The sequence below is a fragment of the Suncus etruscus genome, chromosome 12 (assembly GCF_024139225.1).
Source record: "Suncus etruscus isolate mSunEtr1 chromosome 12, mSunEtr1.pri.cur, whole genome shotgun sequence".
In the NCBI taxonomy this organism is placed as follows: Eukaryota; Metazoa; Chordata; class Mammalia; order Eulipotyphla; family Soricidae; genus Suncus; species Suncus etruscus.
In genome coordinates this window covers 6,620,969-6,645,272 of record NC_064859.1, presented here as the reverse complement: position 1 = coordinate 6,645,272, position 24,304 = coordinate 6,620,969, and the positions used below count along the sequence as shown (strand labels likewise).

General features: G+C 39.9%; 1 non-coding gene across 1 annotated transcript; it reads right to left on the bottom strand.

The window, feature by feature from the left end:
* Positions 1 to 20,720: 20,720 nt before the first annotated feature.
* On the bottom strand, positions 20,721 to 20,850 carry LOC126025408 (small nucleolar RNA SNORA22). Its single transcript, XR_007501415.1, has one exon. It is a non-coding gene; the product is annotated as a small nucleolar RNA SNORA22 (small nucleolar RNA).
* Between the last annotated feature and the right edge of the window lie 3,454 nt (positions 20,851 to 24,304).

Genomic DNA, 24,304 nt, shown 5'->3' with positions numbered 1-24,304 from the left:
CCAGTTACACTTGTTACACAGAAAAAATCCTTCCTACACTTGATTCATTGTGATTGGGCAAGTGGCCCTGTCTATATTTCATGATCTACCCTAGGATTTTGTGAATTTAAGCACTGTTTTAATATTTAAAATTTAATTTAAATATTCAAATACTTACATTTATGTTAAGTTAATTATCTGTATCTATACTTTTTCTTCTGGTTGACTTTAACATAATATTTTCTAGATCCATCCATGTTGCTACAAAAATCCATTTCTAACTGCTATGTAGTATTCCATTGTGTATAAATACCACATCTTCATGATCCACTTGTCTGTTGTTGGACAGCGAGATTGGTTCCAAATCTTGGCCATTGTACTGAGTGCTGCAATAAATAGTGGAGTGCACACATACTTTGGGATGAATATCCTTCCACCTTGGGAATAGATACCAAGGAGAGCAATTGCTGGGTTATATGGCAGCTAGATTCTGAGTTTACTGAGCACTTTCGACACTTTTCCATAGGGGTTGAACCAGGCAGCATTTCCACCAGCAGTGGATGAGAGTTCCTTTCTTACTATATCCTCACCAGCCAACAGAGATTGGTTCTGTTATTTTTGATGTAAGCCATCCTCACTGGTGTAAGGTGGTACCTCATTGTAGTCTTTATTTTTTAAATATCTATATTTATATAATTTGATTAAAACATGATTGTAGTTGGGTTTCAGTCATATAAAGAACACACCCGCTCTTTTCTGCTGAGCCAGCCTAGACACACCAAGGACTATAATCTCTCTAGAACCCACACCCGGTAAGACGTCCCCACCCAACGAATGTGGGGCCAACTCCTGCCGTGTGATTGGGTACCCAGAGACTTAAAAAGAATGGTGGCCATGCTTTCTGCCTCTTTTCTGCTGAGCCAGCCTAGACACACCAAGGACTATAATCTCTCCAGGACCCACACCTGAAAAGCGCGGCTGCTCCACTTCGCTGCGTGGCTGTGCTTATCTTGTAACCCCTGAATTTCATTTCTGCACATTGTAAGAAGCAATCTGCAGCCTTACCAATGGAGTAATTTTGTAGTACACCCCCATATTTACAGAAATCAAGATGGCTCCTCTAATAATCTAAAAAGTAGGAAACAGCTAGGTAACCTCTAAAATAAGAAGTTTAGAGTAGAATTATGGAAAATGTTCAGGGAGCTCCAAAAAAGCATCGATAGACTTGACTGGAGCACAATTAAACATCAAGAGGATTTGTCAACTGAAATTAGAAATTTTCATACTGAACTAACAGATCAGAAAAACTGAGCTTATGCAACTGTTGCCAGGCACAGGGTTTGGGGAGATCCCATGCAAGAGTCTTTCTCCCTAGGCTGGGGAGTGCTAGGAGGCCTGGCAGGCCCCATAGCCTAACCCTCTTTTTCTCCTGACTCCAGGCCTTCCCTGGGTGCCAGCTCAGATGGCCAGAAGTGGGTTCAGGTGGACTCTCAGTGGTCCTCAGGCTTCCCCCCTCCCTCCGTACTCCAGAGGGGAGGTGCATGGGGAGGAGGGCGGGCAGATATCTGGCTTCCGGTTTCCTCTTTGATTCTGGAGACCAGCTCCTGTCAGGTATGGGATTTCGGGAGGCCCCACACTGGAGACCTTCTCCCATAACCTGGGGAGTGCTGGGAGGCTTGGTAGGTCCCCAGCCACCCTTGTCTTTTTCCCCTGACTCCAGGCCTTTCCTGGGTGCCAGCTCAGATGGCCAGAAGTGGGTTCAGGTGGACACTTAGTGGTCCTCAGGCTTCCCCCCTCCCTTCATACTCCAGGGGGTAGGTGCATGGAGAGGAGGGTGGGCAGACATCTGGCTTCTGGTTTCCTCTTTGATTCTGAAGACCAGCTCTTGCCAGGTATGGGGTTTGGGGAGGCCCCATACCGGAGCCTTTCTCCCAGGCCTGGGGAGTGCTGGGAGGCTTGGCAGGCCCCCAGCCACCCTTGTCTTTTTCCCCTGACTCCAGGCCTTCCCTGGGTGCCAGCTCAGATGGCCAGAAGTGGGTTCAGATGGAATCTTAGTGGTCATCAGGCTTCTCCCCTCCATCCGTACTCCAGGGAAGAGGTGCATGGGGAGGAGGGCAGGCAGACATCTGGCTTCCAGTTTCCTCTTTGATTCTGGAGACCAGCTCTTGCCAGGTATGGGGTTTGGGGAGGCCCCATACCGGAGCCCTTTTCCCTAGCCAGGGGAGTGCTGGGAGGCTTGGCAGGCCCCCAGCCACCCCCATTTTTCTCCCTTGGACTTCAGGCCTTCCCTGGGCGCTGGTCTAGGTGGACTCTATAGGGGTCAACAGGCTTTCCCCCTACCTCTCCCTACATGAATGGGAATAAGCTTTGGGAGGAGGGTGGACCATTCTAGTACTGGTTTATGTTGGGACAGTCACTGGAATTTTTTCTCTTTGTTTTTCTATTGATAGTATTGTATGCATATATTTTATATATCCATAACATCCATCTTGTTTTGTGACCTTGATACTGACCTACAAATCTCATTTCTAATATTTTACTGCCTCAGTCCCAACCCTTATTTCCCCCCTTCTTCCCATGTAGGTGCAGCTCATGACATGAAGCCTACCACATAAAGTGATAAGTGCAGTTAGAGAAATAACTACACTGAAAACTATCATAATAATGTGAATGAATGAGGGAAAAAGAAAGCCTGTCTCGAGTACAGGTGTGGGTGGGGTGGGGAGTAGGTAGATCTGAGAAATTGGTGGTGAGAATCCTGCACTGGTAAAGGGGGGTATTCTTTACATGACTGTAATCATACAACTACAATTATATTGTAATCACGGTGTTTAAATAAAGATAATTTATAAAAAAAGAGAATAAAGATGTGCAGCGGTAAAAAAAAAAAGAACACACCCCTTCACCAGTGCAACATTCCCATCACCAATGCCCCAAATGATGAGTGATGGTGAATATGTTTTCATGTGTCTATTGGCCATCTTTTGGTCTTCCTTGAAGAATTGTCTATTTATTTCTTCTCCCCATTTTTCTATGGTTTTATTAGATTTTTTGGAGCTCACCTTTTTGAGTGTTTTGTATATTCTTTTTTAGTCAAGTTGATTCCAAGATATTTGAGTTTGTGTGGCACTATTGTGAATGGGGTTGTTTTCTTAATGTCCATTTCTTCCTTATTACTATTGGTGTATAGAAAGGCCATTGATTTTTGTGTGTTAATTTTGTAGCCTGCCACCTTGCTATATGAATCTGTTGTTTCTAGAAGCTTTTTGTTAGAGTCTTTGGGGTTTTCTAAGTAGAGTATCATGTCATCTGCAAACAGTGAGAGCTTGACTTCTTCCTTTCCTATCTGGATTCCCTTGATATATTTTTCTTGCCTAATTGCTAGAGCAAATACTTCCAAGACTATGTTGAATAGAAGTGGTGATAGAGGACAGCCCTGTCTAGTACCAGAATTTAGAGGGAAGGCTTTTAGTTTTTTTCCATTGAGGATGATATTTGCCATTGGTTTGTGGTAGATGGCCTTAGCTATATTGAGAAAGGTTCCTTTTATTCCCATCTTCCTGCGAGTGTTTTTTTTTTCCAAAAAAATGGGTTTTGGACCTTATTAAATGCTTTCTCTGCCTCTATTGATATGATCATGTGATTTTTATTTTCTTGTTGATGTTGTGTATTATGTTGATAGATTTACAGATATAAACCATCCTTACATTCCTGGGATAAAACCTACTCGATCATAGTGAATAACCTCCTTGATAAGGCATTGGATCCTATTTGCCAGGATTTTGTTGAGGATCTTTGCATCTGTGTTCATCCTGGATATTGGTCTGTAATTTTATTTTTAGCAGCATCTCTGTATGGTTTTGGTATCAAGGTGATATTGGCTTTATAAAAGCTATTTGGAAGTGTGCCCATTTTTTCAGTTTCATAAAAAAGCCAAGCCTGCCTGTGTAGCTAGTGTCTGCAGCTGGCTGAGCCATGCTTTCTGCCAGCTAGGGGAAGGGGCATTTGACCCAGGCAGACCATTGGAGCTCAGTCATTCCAACCCAAACATCCAAATGCAATGAAATATGGGCAAACTAAGAAAGACACTAACAACCAGGGATATGGAGAGAAATCCTAGCAAGTTCCCAAATCCACCAAAACACATGGGCCCAATAGATGAAGACCTAAAAGCAACATTGCAAGCTATGGCAAAAGAAATCATGGAATCACTAGCTAGCGAGATAAAGAAATCATAGATGAACAAATCAACAAACTCAAAGATGAACTTTTACAGAACATTAAAGATTCCATACAAATGGAATTAAAGGAAATAAAAAATTTCTTAGCAAGCCATAGTAGCAGAATTACACAGTTGGAGAATCACATACACATACAAAGAACTTGAAGAAAAACTACAAAGCAAAAATGACAAAGAAGCCAATAAAGAACCAAAAGTTAATGTACTGAAAGAAAAAGCTAGACATTTAATGAACAAAGACATAAGAAATAATCTATAGATTGTAGGTATACTGGAAGGGGAGGAAATAGAGAAAGGGGGAAAACAAGCAGTTAAGGAAATAATAGCAGAAAATCTTCCAACTCCCTGGAAAGAGGCTTTGGTTCTAATCCAGGAGGTGAAGAGTCCCTAATAAAATAGACCCTAATAAAACAACACCAAGACATATAGTAATCCAAATGGCAAAAACAAAGAGAAGGATGAGCTACTTAAAGCAATAAGGGAGAGAAAAACCTCAAGTACAAAAGACATAAAAATCAAACTAGATCTCCCATTTGAAATAAGTCAAGCAAGAAGACAGTGGAATGACATATTTAGACAACTGAATGAAAGAATCTTCCAACCTAGAGTCCAATACCCAGCAAAACTCCCATTCATATGTGAGGGAGAACTAAAAATATTCTCAGACAAAAAGAACTTGCATTATTTGCTCAAACAAAATCGATTCTAAATGATATACTCAGAAATGATTTACACAATACAAACCCTCGATTGTAACAACATACAGCCTACACAATACAACTGCACAACAGCCCTCCCTAGCAAAATTCTCCTTAAATTTCAATGGACTAAACTCTTCCATTAAAAGAAACATAGTAGAGTCTTGGATCAAAAAATGAAACCTGGATTTCTGCTGCCTGCAAGAAACACACCTGCAAGTACAGGATAGACACTGGCTCAGAATAAAAGGATAAAAATAAATTATTCAAGCCAATGGAAAACAAAAAAAGGCTGGGACAGCCATTCTTATATCAGACCAAATTGCATTCAACCTCAAGAAAGTGATCATAGACAAAGGGGTCACTACTTTTTGATTAGGGAAACACTAGATGACGAAGTACTAACTCTGGTCAATATTTATGCACCAAATGCAGAGCCAGAAAAATATGTAAGGCATTTGCTCACAAAAATAGAGAAACATATGGAAGGTAATGTGATAGTAGTAGGAGGTTTTAATACTCCACTATCATCACTGGACAGATCCACCAGACAGAAAAAAACTAGTAAAGAAATAAGAGCCCTAACTGAGAAATTAGAAGAACTAGGGCTAATAGACTTATATAGGGCCATCCACCCCTAGAGAACAGAATACACATTCTTCTCAAGTGCACATGGAACCTTCTTTAGAATAGACCATGCCTTAGGACATAAATCTGACTTGCATAAAGTCATAAGTATAATGATTATCAGAAGTACCCTATCAGACCACTATGCAAAAGATATCAAGATTGACTAAAAAGAAGCTATGGAGAAACTCCAACACCTAGCGACTAAACAACATGCTGCTCAAAAAAAGCTGGATCAAAGAGAAACTCAAGGAAGAAATAAAAAGATTCCTTGAGACAAACGATAATGAAGAGACAAATTGTCAAAATTAGTGGGACACAGCTAAAGCAGTAATTAGGTGGATGTGTACTCGTTTTTTCAATTTCATGAAAGAGCCTGGCCAGGATTGGTAGTAGTTGTTCCTCTTGAAAGGTTTGAAAGAATTCATTAGTGAATCCATCTGGACCCAGGATTTTGTTTTGGGGGCAGATATTTGATTACCATTTTAATTTTCTCAATGGTGATCGGGGTGTTTTGATATGCTATATCTCCCTCATTCAACCGTGGAAGGTTGGAGGAGTCCAAGAATTTATTCATTTCTTCCAGAATCTCATATATGGTGGCATAGAGTTTCTCAAAGTAGTCTCTGATTACCCTTTGAATCTCTGCAATATCTGTAGGTATATCCCTCTTTTCATTTCTATTACGGGTTATCAAGTTTCTCTCTTTCTTTGTGAATTTTGCCAATAGTCTATCAATCTTGTTTATTATTTTAAAGAACCAACTTCTGCTTTTGTTGATCTTTTGGATTGTTTTTTGGGTTTCCAGTTCATTAATTTCTGCTCTAAGCTTTGTTATTTCCAGGAAAGTTTTGATTTTCTCTTTGATTTCATTCGGACCCACTTTGATTTCATTCAGTAGTTCAGTAGCAGACTATTTAATTTCCAGTTTTAACATTCTTCTTCTGTGTCCCTTTGTAGTTCAAATATAATTTCAGAGCCTTGTGGTCAGCAAAGGTAGCCTGAAAAAATTCTATGTTCTTGATTTTATGAAGGTATGTTTTATGTGCCATCATGTGGTCTATCCTGGCGAATGATTCATGTACATTGGAGAAAAATGTGTATTCATGTTTCTGGGGATGGAGTGTTCTATGTACATCTACTATGCCTCTTTCTTCCATTTCTCTTTTCAGGGCTAGTATATTTTTGTTGGGTTTCAGTCTGGTTGACCTATCAAGTGTTGACAGGTCCATGTTGAGGTATCCCACAATTACTGTGTTATTATTGATGTCCTCTTTCAGATTTGTCAATAATTCTATTAAATACTTTGCTGGTCCCTCATTGGGTGCATATATGTTTAGTAGAGTGATTTCTTCCTGCTGTACATATCCCTTGATTAGTAAAAAATTTCTATCTTTGTCCCTTACAACTTTTCTGCGCCTAAAATTTGTGCATCTAATATTAATATGGCAACCTTAGATTTTTAAGTGTTCTGTTTGCTTGGATGATTTTCCTCCAGCCTTTGATTTTGAGTCTATGTTTGTTCTGCCTATTCAGGTTTTCTTGTAGGCAGCAAGTTTATCTTTTCATCCATGTTGCCACTCTGTGTCTTAACTGGTGGGTTGGGTTCATTTTTGATCCATTTCGCCACTCTGTGTCTCTTAACTAGTGCATTGAATTCCATTGACATTGAGGGATATGATTGTCATAGGATTTAATGCCATCTTTGTGTATATGTTTTGTGTGTCTATTGGTCTGTCTTGTCTTAAAGTAGACCTTTCAGTTTTTCCTTTAAGGCTGGTTTTGATTATGTGAAGTTTCTGAGTTGTTGCTTATGAAGCTATGACATTTTTCTTCAAACCTGACCATGAATTGAGCTGGGTGTAGTATTCTAGGTGAAGCCTCCATTTCATTCAGTCTTCTAATAATATCCTACCACTGTCTTCTGGCCTAAGAGTTTCTTGTGACATGTCTGCTGTAAGTTGGAAGGATGATCCCTTGAATGTAATTTCCCTTTTTGATCTTGCTGCTTTCAGTATTCTATCTCTATCTGTAGGATGTGTCATTGTGACTAGGATGTGTCTTGGGCTGTTTTTCATCTGGTCTCTTCTAGCTGGTACTCTTCGGGCATGCAGGATTTGATTGATGCAGTTTTTAGCTCTGGGAGTTTCTCTGTGATGATGTCTTTTTTTGATTCTTCCTGGGGATCTCATTCCTGGGGTCTGGGACTCCAATAATTCTTACGTTGTTTCTGTTAAGTTTGTGAAAGACTTCTGTTTTCATCTCTTCACATTCCTTGAGTACTTTTTCCATTGTCTGATCGTTTGCCTCAAGTCTTTTCCCAATATCTTCTGCTGTATGGAGTTGTTCTGCACTTGATCTTTCAGTTCACTGATTCTGTCCTCAGCTGCTGTTACTCTGTTGGAGAGGCTTTTCATTGAGTTTTTCTTTTTTCTTTTTTCTTTTTTTTGGTTTTTGGGCCACACCTGGCGGTGCTCAGGGGTTACTTCTGGCTGTCTGCTCAGAAATAGCTCCTGGCAGGCACGGGGGACCATATGGGACACCGGGATTCGAACCAACCACCTTTGGTCCTGGATCGGCTGCTTGCAAGGCAAACGCCGCTGTGCTATCTCTCCGGGCCCTTCATTGAGTTTTTCAATTTAGCTACCGTGTTTTTCAGATCTGTCATTTCTGTTTGGAGTTTTCTATTTTTTTCTTTTTGTTTTTGGTTCACATCTGGCAGTGCTCAGAGGATACTCCTGGCTCTATGCTCAGAAATTGCCCCTGGGGGCTGGGCGGTGGCGCTAAAGGTAAGGTGCCTGCCTTGACTGCGCTAGCCTCGGATGGACCGCGGTTCGATCCCCCGGCATCCCATATGGTCCCCCAAGCCAGGAGCGACTTCTGAGCGCATAGCCAGGAGTAACCCCTGAGCGTCACCGGGTGTGGCCCAAAAAACCAAAAAAAAAAAAAAAAAAAAAAGAAATTGCCCCTGGCAGATACGTGGGACCATATGGGATGCTGGGATTTGAACCACTATCCTTCTTCATGAAAGACAAATGCCTTACCTCCATGCTATCTCTCCAGCCCCCTGTTTGGAGTTTTCTGATTTCTGCCTTTTTGTTCTGTTCAGCTACAGCTGTTTTCTTAGATATCCATGAGAATCCTCCATATTTCTATTCTAAACTCCTTAGCTGAGAGTTTAATCAGATGGTTGGTATTTTTTGGATCATCAGAGCTATCTTCTTTCTATGTGCATGGTGTTTGCTCATGATGTATCCCATTGTCACGCTTGTAGTGTGATTATTTTCTGCATGTTGTGGTGGGGTTCATAAGTTAGAAAGAGTGAGCAGCCACAAAGCAAAGCAGAGCTTCTCGTGCTCTTCTGGAGCCTCTAGGAGAGCGATTTTGCTGGGCACTTCTCCGCCCACTCAGGAGAGGTTCAGGAGAAGAACCGTAGAAAAATACACAGAGGCAACATGCATAGTCTCTCCCCAATGGTAATCATACAGCAGGGCCAGATTCCTCCCCCCCTGATATCTGGAATCTGCCTTTTTGAAAGATAGTGCTGAATGTTGGTTTTTACTCAGGGACCCAATCCTCCTGGCTTTTGGGGCTGGGAAACTCTAGCAGAGCGATTTTTTTTGGCACTTCTTGGCCCACTCAGGAAAGGTTCAGGATAAGAACAGTAGAGAAACACCAAGAGGCGACACTCACAGTCTCTCCCAATTGGTAATCACATAGCAGGGCCAGATTTCTCCTGCCTGACAGACAAAGGGATCTGCCCTTCTGCAAGTTACCGCTGAATGCTGGTTTTCACTCAGTGACCCAGTCCTCCTTGGCTTTTTGGGCTGGGAAACTCTAGCATAGCGATTTTCCTGGGCCCTTCTTGGCCCACTCAGGAGAAGTTCAGGAGAACAGTAGAGAAACACGCAGAAGTGACATGCAGTCTTCTTCAGTTGATAATCCTACTATATGTCTTGGTGTTGGTTGATTAGGGTCTATTTTATGATGGACTCTATTCACCTCTTGGATTTGCACCGGTGCCTCTTTCTAGAATGTGGGCAAGTTTTCTGCTATTATTTCCCTGATCACTTGTTCTTCCCCTTTCCCTTTTTTCTTCCCTTCTGGATTATTACAATCTGTAGATTATTTCTTTTGTCTTTGTTCATTAAATACCTAATATTTTCTTTCAATGCTTTACCTTTTATTTCCTTATTGGCTTTTTTTGTCACTTTTGGTTTGTAGTTTTTTTCTTCATGTTCTTTTATGCAATTCTCCAACTGTGTAATTCTGCTGTTATGGCTTGCTCAGATGTTTTTTATTTCCTCTAATTTTGTTTGTATGCAGTCTATCATCTTCTGAAATAGTTATTTGAGTTGGTTGACTTGTTCATTTATGGATTTATTGAAGTTGCTGGCTAGTGATTCCTTGATTTTTATTGCCATGGCTTTCATTGCTAACTTTAGGTCCCATGCATTTTGGTGGAACCTTGCTAGGATTACTTCCTATTGTTGCAAGTCAGCCCCTGAAGAGGTTGACTGATGGAGGGATGGAGGATGAGGTCTTCCCCCTTCAGCTTGGAGCACACGTCTGCCAACACGTATGCCAACAGCCGGCTGTTCTGAGGTAAAGCAGCAGGTAAACAGCTTGCAGACAGTCAGGCTTGTGGAAATATTAGCCTTATTCGGTGGACAAGACTGAAGTCCAAAGCCTCAGCATCAGTTTCAGCCAAAAGCTTCTTGCCTTCCACAGACCCTTGTTTTTATCCCCCAGAATCAGGTAGCACCCAATGGTGGGATCAGATACCACCCAATGGTGGAAGCAGAATCAGGTATTACCCTAGGGTGGGGCAGAATGCCAGGTCACACCCTAGGGTAGGGCACAATCACTGATCAGGGTAGGGTAAGTAACATAATAATCCCATAAAATGTTTACATACACAACACCTATATCCCCGGTTGCTCATTTCTTCCTTAGTTTACCCATAAACCTTTGCATTTGGTGTTTTGGCTTGGAGTGTTCTGTCTTAGTATTTCAGCCCTCCTTTGGCACCTGTGGCATGGGACTGGGTCCCTTTTCTGGTATGAGGCCGTAGGCAGTTATGATGGCTGCAGTTGCTAAGATTTGACACCACCCTCAATCTCCTCCTTCACTTTTCCAGCCAGAACATGTAGGTCCCTCAGCCTTGCCCAACCACAGCAAGGTTTTACCTCTCCCTCTCCCTTTCAGATGGTGTACAGTACTCTGCTCTGCCTACCCTAGCCATGATAATGGCTAAGTGCTGGTCCAGGCTTGGGTCAGATTTCCATTCAGCCTACCTCTCTGAGAGTCTGTCTGCTTTCACCTTCTCCAACCTGTAATGGCGGAGTGCCTGTTCCGGGCTGGGGTCAGGTTTCCCCTCATCCTACCTGTCAGAGGGTCTACCTGCTGCCTCCCTAGCCAGTGATGGTGGAATGCCAGTCTGGGCCTGGGTCAGTGCTTAAATTAATTATTATTGTTATTGTTTTCTTTTAAATTTTTATTGTGGTCAACATGAATTACAAATCATTCACAGTAATATTTAAGGCACATAGTGACAATGTATGAGGGCATTCCCACCATCAGTGCTGTCCTCCCTCCACCCCTGTTCCCAGCATGCATTCCATATTTCCCTCTTTACCCCCGTAATGCTAGTGTAACTGTTCTTCACTTTTACAGCTTGTTGTAGATTGGGTATTAATTTTGTTGTCATTTACTTTGGATTAGTGCTCAAGTCTGATTATTTTTATTTCCACCAAATGATCATATGACTGTCTAGTCTTGGTGCCATCCATTTCCCCCCTAAAATTATGAGGCTGATCAAGGTGATTCCAGTAATGTGGTTCTGTTGAAAATATAAAAAAAATATATGGGAGCAGAAAGGAAAAAACAAAAACCAAAAACGACAAAAAAAAAAAAAAAAAAAAAAAAGAAAAAAGAGAAAAACTAGGAGTCCATATAGGATTTATAAATATCCATTTAGAAGATCAAAGGGAAAACATAAGAAAAAGGTAACAAAACAAACCAAAACAAACAAACAAAACCAGAAAACAACAAGGCAGTAACAACAAAAATACAAAAAAGAATAATAAAAACCTATAAAGAGACAAAACAAAAACAAAGACCAGACCAGCAACTACTTAAAAAGGGTTGTTTCTTCTTCTTCTTCTCCTTCTTCTCCTTCTTCTTCTTCTTCTTCTTCTTCTTCTTCTTCTTCTTCTTCTTCTTCTTCTTCTTCTTCTTCTTCTTCTTCTTCTTCTTCTTCTTCTTCTTCTTCTTCTTTTTTTTTTTTTTTTTTTTTTTTTTTTTTTTTTTTTTTTTTGGTTCACACCCGGCAGTGCCCAGGGGTTACTCCTGGCTTCATGCTCAGAAATCGCTCCTGGCAGGCTCGGGGGACCATATGGGACGCCGGGATTCGAACCGATGACCTTCTGCATGAAAGGCAAACGCCTTACCCTCCATGCTATCTCTCCGGCCCCTTCTTCTTCTTCTTCTTCTTCTTCTTCTTCTTCTTCTTCTTCTTCTTCTTCTCTCTTCTTCTTCTTCTTCTTCTTCTTCTTCTTCTTATTCTTCTTCTTCTTCTTCTTCTTCTCTTCTTCTTCCTCCTCCTCCTTCTTTTCTTCTTCTTCTTCTTCTTCTCCTCCTCCTCATCCTCATCCTCTTCCTCTTACCTCCTCCTCATCCTCATTTTTTTTTTTTTGCGTAGTCACCATAAATATTGAGAAAATTAGAACGGGAATTCCCTTGGCCTATGAGATACAGGATTTCTCTGCCCTTGAAGCATACTGCCATGGGAACAACTACAGGCTCCATACACGCTCATTATCACACCCTAAGGTCTTTTTATGGTTTCAGGAACCTTTCAACTCAGATGTGAATGATGACATCTCACCTCTGTATCTAGAGATCTTGTTATTTGTGTAGGTCATAGGAGAGAATTTTTAGATCAATATTACTATAATGCTGTTTATAAAGATGAATACAAACTGATAGAACTTCCGTGTTCCCACAAATCTTGTAGTGCAATGGGACCTTACACCCTGAACATTGACATAATGACCTGGCACAGGCTTCAGAAGAATGGTCATTCTCTATTCACCCCTGAACCAAAGAAGCCATCTATGAAACATCCGAAGTTGTCTATAAAATCACCTGGAAGCAATCCTCTACCAGGGAAGACCCTACTGCTGCTACTACATTGATCTACTCAAAAGAGTCTTCCCTTAACACTGAGAAGACTTAACTACAACAATGATCTGCTTACTGGACAGGGCTTTCTGCATTGCCCTTTAATTGTGAGTTGAAATTAGAGGACACTCCGCACCATCTTGACTTCAATGTAGGATATGCAGATCCCAGGATCTTTAATATAGAAACCTGATGCCAGCAACAGAGACTATGTGAAAAATAAAGCTGTATTGGCACTACAGACAATGACCTGGATTGGACAAACTAGTTTGTCTGGAGCCTAGAGTTGGTCTTATGGCAGGAAACTTCAGGGGTAGGGTCTCCTTGTATTTAGGCCAAGGCTTTTCCTTTCCATGTCCCCCATATTTTGGTGGGCCTATGAAAATGATAATTGCCTCTCTAACATCGTTTTTACTGTGCTCCTTTGACTCTAAACCAGGGGTCTCAAACTCGCGGACCTCCACACAACATTTTGTGGCCCTGCCCTAGAGGAATCTTTTTTGTTTTGTTTTGTTTTAGTTTTTTGGGTCATACCCCCCAATGTTCAAGGCTTACTACTGACTTTGCACTCAAGGATCACTCCGACTTTGCCTCCTGCGGCCTCAGGTAAATTGAGTTTGAGACTCCTGCTAAACCTTAAAAAAAAAGAAAAAAACCCACTTAAACTTTTGAGGTTAACTTAAACTAATATGCATGTGCATGGAAATGTAAAAAACTACTATGCCTTCAAGTTTAAGGAGTTACATAAATTTTATGGCTTTAGATTGCTTTGTGTACTGCTAAGAAATGTTATAATGTATTACAATCTGGGGTCTTGAGGGAAAAAGTAATTGTACATAGGTTCTGTTTTCTTTTTTTTTTCTTTTTGTTTTTTTGGGCCACAACCATTTGATGCTCAGGGGTTACTCCTGGCTAAGCGCTCAGAAATTGCCCCTGGCTTGGGGAGACCATATGGGACCCTGGGGGATTGAACCGCGGTCCTTCCTTGGCTAGCTCTTGCAAGGCAGACACCTTACCTCTAGCGCCACCTCGCCAGCCCCGTGTTTTATTTTTCTTAATGTTCTTTGACTGTAAGTTCAAAATTAGGGTGTCAACAGGGGAATTTCTTTTGAGAACTCTGTTTTTGGGTGATTGTCCTTCCACTGTAACGTTACCTTGTCCTCTTTCTTTGCATCATTGTTCACATAATTAAAAATTAAAAAATTAAAAATTAAAAAAAATAAAAAATAACAAAAGAAGAAAAGAACTTCTGTGTTCCTGTTTCCCTTTCCAATTTTTCCTCTCTATCAAGTATTCCTTCCTATACTTTCAGAATGATTTCCTCTCACATATTATTCTTGGAAACAAAGTTTTTGTTGTTAATGTTTAACCCTAAAATTGAGCCTGGCTTGCTACTACAAAAGACCAATTTATTTCCAGTGGTTGCCTACTCTGTCACCTCTGACTTATGTGGTAATAGTAGAGTTATTGGCTGCCAAGATTATTAAGTCAAGAATACTATGAATTTTAGAACACAGAGCTTATTCTCAGTAATGGAGAATTGGCTTTGTCAATGAAAAATTGATTAATTCTTTTTTTTTTTTGGCCACACCCATTTGATGCTCAGGGGTTACTCCTGGCTAAGTGCTCAGAAATTGCTCCTGGCTTGGGGGGACCATATGGGATGCGGGGGGATTGAACCGTGGTCCTTCCTTGGTTAGCGCTTGCATGGCAGTCACCTTACCTCTAGCGCCACCTCACTGGCCCCAATTGATTAATTCTTTAGCTTATTTCTTTCCTCTACTTTTAATTTTCTTTTTTCTAGAATTTGGAGAAGCCAAAGTATAGATCTCACTTGATATCTTTATATTGTAATCACTTTGAAAAAATTTTTACAGTAGTTAAAATGCTTTTAGCTGACAGTAATTAAAATCCAGATCATGATAATTTAAGAAGTCTAGGAATCTCAAGGACAATGCTGGCTCTTGGCATGGTGAAGTCTTTTTTGTTTTTGAGCCTCATTAGACTGCTCTGGTCTTACTGCTGGCTTTGAGCTTTGGGATTACTCCTGGAGTAGTTTGGGATACCAAGTATTGAACCAGGGTTAGCCAAGCATACTCCCTTTACTCTGTACTATTACTCTGGCCCAGGCATGGTGAAGTCTCAGTGTGTCTGTGAGGGTGTTTCTGGAAGAGATTAGAATTATAAATAAAGGATTCAGCAAATCAATCATCTCACTGAATGAGCACCATCTAATTGTTGAGAACATGAATGGAGTAGAGTATAGTATAGGAAGAAAGTATGTGTCTCATCTTTGCTATCTCTGCTTTTTGGGTAGGGATATCATTCTTCTGCCCTTGGACTAGAATTTTCACCATTACTTCCCCAGATTTCAGGCCTTTGAACTTGAATGGCATAAGTGTCAGATGGTGGGGCTTTACAACCTCTGTAATTATGTGAGTCTCCCTTTGTTTCTCTGAAGAACCCTAACTAACACAATCTCATTTGAGGGCTGCTGTAGAAGTTCAGAATTTAGTTATTTGTGACTTTTCCAAAGTCACATAGCTAGTAAATAATCACTTAAGTATTTGAATTCAAATAGTTTGGTTTACATTGTTTTAAAAGGATATTGCATACATTGTCAGTGACTTTTCTATATTCCTTGGACATATAGGTGAACTTTTGCCAACTTACAAGTTTAGATCAACACCTCAATATAATGGAATCTCTTCTGCTTCTATAAACATCTGCACTAGATTCATTCTTGGCCAATGAGTTTTTCAAGTTATCTTTAAAAATTCTTTAGATGTTGGTGGTGGGAATCTTGCACTGGTGAAGGGGGGTGTTCTTTACATGACTGTAATCATACAATTACAATCATATTCGTAATCACAGTGTTTAAATAAAGATAATTTAACAAAAAATCCTTTAGATGATCTGGATTACTTTTGTCATGCTTCTCTACACCATTCTGGGTATAATTCTATGCCTTGCTACCATGCATTTTGGTAACTGACTTCATGGTATCTGTTTAAGTGGCTGCCTTTCCTTTATGGAAGCACTTTTCCCTTTCCCTGCTAATATTACTTATATTTGCCAAACAATTTATTTTTGTCTAAATGTCTGAAATGTTACTTCTTTGCAAACCTCAGCTAAAACACATGTATCTAGATCACTAGTCAGTGTCTTCTGAACTACTGATTCATACTTTCAGCTTTCCAATAGAATTCAGGTACTTATCGACATTTGAAACAACTGTCTCTTTCCTTTCAATGGATGCCCATTATATGGAGTTTGAAATACAAAGTTCTTACTATAGCTTGAAGTCACAGTGGTTTTTATCTACTTGTCTTTCTGGACCATCTCTTTTCTCCATTCCTGCCTTAATCATTCTACAGAATCGGTGTCATTCAGGTTCTGATGTCAGTCAAGTTTGTTTCCTTCTTTATACTATTCCTTCTTCTGTCTGGAAGATATCACATGCATCGGACTTCAACTAATAACTGATATTCTAAGAGACCTCCTTTAGTAGATATGCATTAACTCTACTTGAAATGATCTTTCTATTTTTGATACAAATAAAAGATCTGAGCCCATATATTTTTTTTAGTGTTCTCAATTTTAATACAAAGCAGAAGCTGTCTTTTCAATAGTCCCTTCTAGAAACTTTGGATTATTCACAGGAACACTTGTCTGTATGTGCTAGAATAGAATTTTTAAACCTATTGTTTATATTTATATATTTATATTTGTGTATTTTGATTGAAGCTTCAATAAGTATACTTTACTTGCTGTTATATTTACCTCTCTCAAGAAATGAATCTGTCTTTAAATAAAACGTACTTAGAATGCTTAAATTTCCTCCAATTCTCTTAAGAGGAATTAAGTTTCAGGGTGGCTAAATGATAGAGGGTCTGTTTTTTTAGGTATTGATCCCTGGCACTCCTCCATTTTTATGCCAGGGTGGAACTCCAAAGATTATGCTACTTGAGATCCTGGCACCATAAGTATATGACTGCTAGTGCACTAAAATCAAGTGTGTGACTCCTGATAATTGTAGGTAAAAAATAACAAAGGGAAGGAGGAAAAAGAAAGCCCCTTAAATCAAAAAATTAAATCTGCATGTTTCCATTAGAGTTAGAATTGTAAAGATTTTTTTTATCTAACCCCATCAAAAAATGGGGAGAAGAAATGAACAATTTCTCAAAGAAAAAATACAAATAACCAAAAGGTACATGAAAAAAGTTCCACATCACTAATCATTAGAAAGTTGCAAGTCAAAACAACTGGGAGATACCATTTTATACCATAGAAACTGGCACATATTACAAAGAACAAGAACAATAAATGCTGGCGGGGATGTGGGGAGAAAGGAACTCTCATTCACTGCTGGTGAGTATGCAGTCTAGTCCAGTTTAAGGAAAACAATATGTAGATTCCTCAAAAAAAATTGAGCTCCCATATGATCCAGCTATACCAGTCCTAGGGATATACTCTAGGAATACAAAAATGCAATACAAAAATCTCTTCCTTATGCCTATATTCATTGCAGCACTATTTACAATAGCCAGACTCTTGCGGGGTCCTGAAGCCCCCCAGGGGGGCCCGGCCAGCAGGAATTAGCTGGAAAGGCTTCTCAGACGACCGCACTTCTATTTTGCTGAGTAGAAGCACAACCACACTGTAAAAAATCTGAGAGAGGTTAATAATAAAGACCCAAGGCAATGTCTCACTGCTCAAAGGCGTTTATTGAGGTCCAGCACCTCTTTAAATAGGGAAGGTGAAGGAGGCAGGCAAAAGGCAATGTCAATCATTCTTTTGCATGAAAATTACTTCATTATTCCAAATAAGGCAAGTGGGCAATACTTCTTGCAGTATCCATGGAAACATCTTGTGACCTTCTAGCTGCATTTCTAAACTTTTTAACAGATATAAGGTGGGGGGCAATGTTCTTACAGAATAATTTTGTACAGACAATGTAACATATACACATAATAACTGCCTTGTTGACTCCGGAATGTAGTTGAGGGAGTAAGACCTCATTTCTGGGAATGGTACTGGGCCGTGTTGCTCTCCTCCGGGCTACAAGATTAATTATCTCCTGCAGCTGCACATTCCTTTCTCTTTGGCCCAAGAATTTACAGCAAGACTGCATGTAGCCTTTAGGTGAAAGGCTGGATTATGGCAGAAAGAACAGCAAAATGGCCTCAAACAAGTCACAGTCCCCAACATCTCCCCCTTTCTCTTCTAATAAAAGAAGGAAAGTCGTGAGCGGGTGGAAGAACCGTGTCTTAGGCTACAAGGTTTGACCAGGTTGGACACGGCCAAAGCCGCATTTAAAAGATGGCTACAGGCGCTGTGGGTGTGCACAGGGATCCGAATTATTCGCTGTAGCCTTTTTGGGTCGTGCCCTAACTGGGACCTTGCTAATCCCGTCGTAGGTGTCTCCACAGCCGAGAGCACAAGTGCCGGAGCGAGCTCCGCTTGTTAGCTATGCGCTCTATCTCCTGGAAACTTAGTGGCTGGAAAGGCGGCTTGGTGACTAAAGCCAAGTTTTCACAGGAGTCACGTTGGGTTAACTGTTGGTAGTGAACTTGAACAGAGGTTTTTGCCGTCTCATCTACCTGGTTTTTAACAAGGGCAGTAATTTTGCGGAAAATCCATGGGCCAAGAGAAAAGAGCAGCATGAGGCTAATAAGAGGGCCCAAAATAGTGGACAGTAATGTATGTATCCAAGGAGAAGAGAAAAACCAACCCTGTTACCAACTTTGTTTTTGGTCAAAACGTTTCTGGAACTCCTTCATACCATTACCAATACGTAGAACACTATCCCTAACTAATCCAGATTTGTCTTTAAATACACAGCATAGTTCTTTAAGGGCCACACAGACTCCCCCTTCCTATATAAGGGCAAAATATAAAGTACGACGATTTTGAAGAACTACATCAGCAAGGGAACTAACAGTATCGTAGGGGTTGAGGAGAGAAGTTAAGCTAACAGCGTTTATAATATGGTTCTGTGAGGGCTAGAGCAGAGGCATTTATAATATTTAAAATAACTTGAGAGGAGAAGGATGGGCTAGAAGGCAGAGTTTGTAGCTTACAACTTGCTTAATAGTGAGTTGATGACGCTGAGGCTGAACTTTCCAGAGAAGAAGTTTAGAGTTATTGGTGTAGATAGGAGATTTAAACGTTGTGATGCTTTTATAAAACGGCGAAACCGGTGAATTGCAGATTTAACAGTGTTCATAGCTGGTGTTGGAGAGCGCTTGGGCAGAGGCATTGACCATTTGCAGGATGAGGTTCAAGGTGGAAACTGGACCAACAGGTTTGATGGTTAATGTAGGCTTTAACAAAGCTAAAACATAATAATTATGATAAGCAAGAAACATTTCAGTAACAATATGGGGAGAAAATGCAGTGGAGTAAACAAAATAAGTGGAGTTGGGGGCTTCAATGAAGATGGAAGAGTTGTTAACAATAATGGTTTGATTGCAAATGTGTGATTGTTGAACAGGCGGGCACATATATGGTTCGAGTAAGCAAAGTTCCACGACCGTGACTTGTTTGCCATGGAGGTTGTTGGTGGCAGTGGTGGGCATCCAAGGCAGCTAGGCAGAGTGCTCAATTTAGCATTGTTAAAGGTGGAGTTTGTCAGAAACAGGTTTGCAGGAAAGGCGGCTGGCAGGAGGGGTGACAGGCTTTTTTGAAGTGGATGAAGACAGGACTGTGGAAGGCTGCGGAAATTTTTTGTTAGACTTCAGCATTTAAAAAATTTTTATAATTAACAATCGCCAATTTATCAAAAACTTTTAAACTGAACATAAATGATTTTTGTTAAACTTTTTAGTTATTATTTTAAAGCTAGATGCTATTTTTTAGCTATAAATACATATTCTATAGGCCTGAACTTACACATAGCAGGAAAGTTGGGTGACTGCAAAGTCCAGAAATTCTCCAGGGAAAAGTTATCCCCGATGGCCATTGAGAAATTTGGGGTTTGCCATCCCTCACACTTTCCGCCATGTTCTTAGAAGGACAAAGCTAGCTTAATACATAATTTTTAACACATGATTTTTAGTTGCAAGATGCCAGTCTGTGAACTGACCAGACTGAACCAGGTTGAAAAAATTAATTGAAATTTGAAAAATAAATAAGGCTTTGAAAATTGTATTATTATAAAATGTAGAGATAACAAATAAACAGACAAAACAAAACAACACTAAACACAACATTTTACACTTGTGGCCACTTTCATTCATCACAACAGACACATAAACAGACAAAAGGATTGATTTAAGACTTATTTATAAAAAATTGACAAGCGCTTTTAAATATTTAGCTAGCATGTTTGTGAGAAGAAAAAAAATTTTTGTAGAAAAACTTTTTTAGTTTTGAGAAGTACTTAATGTAGATGGAGTGGAACTTTGCTGAAAATAAATTTTAAGGTTTAGAATTAACACAAAACATTTTTAAAACAATTTTAATTTGAAGTTTAAAACATTAAGTAAAATGGTTAATAAGCAGTAAAAATTTTTTAAGTAAAATGGTTAATGAGCACTGTAAAAGGAGTCTTCACTCTGAAGTATGAAATCATTTGCTGTAAATGAATAGGTTTTCTTTAAATTGGTTTTGCAGTAGAACAGTAAGACAGCTGCAATAAAGTGTTAAAATTTTTATGATTAAACACAATAGCATGAACTATGATTATTAAAGGTATAAAAAACTGATTTTAAAAATACAAACAACTGTTTTTACTATGAAGACTTTAAGTGAATAATTTGTAAAAAATATTATATACTAAATTAACTAAATGCTTAGATTATTACAAAATATAGTTAAAGACATCTGATGCATTTACACACTTAGAACTTAAGACTAAAATTATATTTAATACTAGTTAATTTGCTTATAAAGTTTAGTTACTTTTATATATTCTTATAAAATTATATATAATATATTTTTTTCATTTATATTATTTTTTCACTGCGACACAAATATACAGATTTGTATAATGTGCTGATATTTTGAATGCACTTAAAATAATAGTTCTTTCAATGCAGAAATAAAGAACAACCATTGCTGTAGCACAAAGTTAAAACTAAGGGTACTATAAAGCACACCTAGGTGTTTACTGTGCATTAAATTAACTATATTGTTTAAAAAAGGCTAACCACATTATTTTTCACATAATTTTGTAAATACTTTAAAAATTAAAATAAAACTTTTAATAGAAATATAAGATTTAAATTTAACACTTTTGTGTTCGTTTGGATTTTAAAACACAAAGAAGTTTTTCTTTTACCAACATTTTGTTATCTGTAAAGTGACAGAATTATGACCTTGCTTTAAAATTTTCTGAGAGGCATGAAAAAAAATTTATTGCCTTTATCTTTCTGTTGCTTTTTAATGTTTTAATAATTACTTTACACTACTTAATGCACTAAACCTAATAACACATATTTGACGAAGTGTAGGGCTGACAAGGTGAAGCAGAGTTTTTCACTGATAACTTGGGGAGGGGCTAGCACAGTTAGCAGCAGGAAGGTTAGAGGCAAATTATTTACAGTTAGCAGGGTGTAATGATATATAGGAAAAAAAAAAGCAATCTTTTAAGATTAATTACTAATTTATTGGAATTAGAGGGAATGGCAACTGAAGAGGGGAATTTGGGTTGCAAAAGCACTATGGGGATCATGGTTTTATTAATTGATTTGAGAATATGCAAGAGATGCTACTTTTCAGATTTCTTTTGAATAATAAAGATTGGGTATTTCAAGGTGAATTGGAAGGCTTAAAGTGGGAGTGGCAGGGCTTGAGCTGGCTGTTTTCCAAGGCTGGCAGGAAAGAGGCTGAAGGAGGCTGAGGGCTGGTTTGAACAAAATGTACTTAGTAAAGGGTACATTAGGCTCAGAAGTTTTAACAGCAAAGTGTAGATATTGCAAGGTTTTATGGCTTAGCAGATGATACTTTGTAATTATCCTGCTCACTGTGCCGTTAGAATTTTTTGTAGGCACTGCAGCAGTTTCTGTTTTATGGCACTCAGCCTGATTTTTATAAGTTTGTTCCTTTGAATTCTCAAGATGGGGGGCCTGGCCGTGGAATTCAGTGGGCAGAGGACAGACAACTATAGATTTAGGAGGGGGGGGAAACGCCTGAAGGGCAGAAACCTGTGAATCAAGAGAAGCAGCCTGTTTTTGAAGGCTTAAGATTTGTTTAAGATTTTTAATTTGGCTAAGTAGTTTCATATCTATAGCTTTAAGAGGGGGAGCGGTGAGAGGAGGGAAATTGCCATGGTTAGGGACTGAGCGTTCAGGGCATTTAGAATTTTTTCTCCTGGGGCGGCGGAGGCTGCAGAGCAGGCGGGGGAAGACTTTCTCCATTAGGGAGAAAGACAGGAAAGGTAGCGCTGGTTTTTGAGCCAAGAGCATTATCAAGTTTGTTAGAGAGGTGAGAGACCATGGATGTAATTGTGGTGAGTTGGGAACTCAAGTCAGAAAAAGGGGGGGGGGGGAAGGAGAAAGCAGCAACAGTTTGTTGCCGGTGTGGGGGAGCTGCTGGAATGCCAGCTCTGGGGAGCGACTTCCAGGCACAGAGGGCAGCAAGAGCCATGTTGGCAAGCTGGGACCTGGAAAGTGTGTGCTGTACCTTTAAGGTATGAAAAGAGGCGAGGCCAGCTATAAGAGCTTAGAGATTAGGATTCCTGCCTATTTGCAGGGGCTTTGCAATGGAAAAAAAGTTAACTTCTCAAGAGACAAAGAGTTCAGCTTTTAGATTCTAAGCAGGAGAGCGTGTAAGGGGCTTGGGGGCCATAGGAGGTTACGGCTTGAAATGGCTCTTTGAGGCTTTTCCAATTAAAGGCTTTGTATTGTTGCAATTGCTGGCTAAGGAGGGGAGGGTGGTGAGGGGAGTAAAGGTTTTGGTGGAACAGGGACGGAGCTGAGGCTAGGGAAGTGAAGGGCTGTTTAGGATTTTGCACAGAGGGTGCAGCGGCTTCTTCTGTAGGGGTCTGGGTGCATAGAGCAGAAGCATGGACAGAAGTAAGGGAGGGATATAAATGAGAAGCATTAGAGAGATCTTTAAGAGCATTAGTTACTTTGGAGACAAAGGTAGAAGAATCAGTGGTGGAGGGAGGACAAGGGGAAGTATTCTCAGAGGGAGAAGGGAGATGAGAGACAGAATTAGAACGAGAGGGAGTCCTGGAACACTCACGGGAGACTTGTTGTACATGAGATTCAACGGCATGGATGATGTCTTTGGCGGTTCCGGCATTTTTAGTTACAATGATATCTCTTAACAGGCTCCAATATTGGAACATAATTTTTTCCTTCTGTGAATCATCATTATTTACAAAATAATCACTCATTTCATGTCCTACTTTGTCCCAAGTGGACGCAACAATTTCTGGACAGGTAATAATAAACCAATGACATACATTATGAATAAACATAAGAAAATTACAAATATTCTTTTTGGTAACCTCTACATGTCTGGCTTTCAACTCAGACTGAATATCAATAATGAATTTAAGTTCAGTACTCAATGAAAACACCCATGGTAGCGTATCCTATGGGTGAAGCCCCAAAAGCCAATCAGGGGCGGCGATCAGAACGACTGAAAAAACTGCAGTTTAAATATTTGATTAAGGCTAACTCGTTTCAACGCCTACCCTGATGAGGTATATCCTGCGATTTACGAAACAGCTCCGGACTCGCCGACCCGTAGTCGTTCGGAGTGTGGCGGTGGTCTTCGAGCCCAGCGTTGGGCGCCAAAATGCGGGGTCCTGAAGCCCCCCAGGGGGGCCCGGCCAGCAGGAATTAGCTGGAAAGGCTTCTCAGACGACCGCACTTCTATTTTGCTGAGTAGAAGCACAACCACACTGTAAAAAATCTGAGAGAGGTTAATAATAAAGACCCAAGGCAATGTCTCACTGCTCAAAGGCGTTTATTGAGGTCCAGCACCTCTTTAAATAGGGAAGGTGAAGGAGGCAGGCAAAAGGCAATGTCAATCATTCTTTTGGCATGAAAATTACTTCATTATTCCAAATAAGGCAAGTGGGCAATACTTCTTGCAGTATCCATGGAAACATCTTGTGACCTTCTAGCTGCATTTCTAAACTTTTTAACAGATATAAGGTGGGGGCAATGTTCTTACAGAAATAATTTTGTACAGACAATGTAACATATACACATAATAACTGCCTTGTTGACTCCGGAATGTAGTTGAGGGAGTAAGACCTCATTTCTGGGAATGGTACTGGGCCGTGTTGCTCTCCTCCGGGCTACAAGATTAATTATCTCCTGCAGCTGCACATTCCTTTCTCTTTGGCCCAAGAATTTACAGCAAGACTGCATGTAGCCTTTAGGTGAAAGGCTGGATTATGGCAGAAAGAACAGCAAAATGGCCTCAAACAAGTCACAGTCCCCAACAGACTCTGAAAACAACCAAAATGCCCTTCAATAGATGAATGGCTAAAGAAACTGTGGTACATATATACAATGAAATATTATGCAGCTGTCAGAAGTGAGGAAGTCATGAAAATTTCCTATACATGGATGTACATGAAATCTATTATGCTGAGTGAAATTAGTCAGAG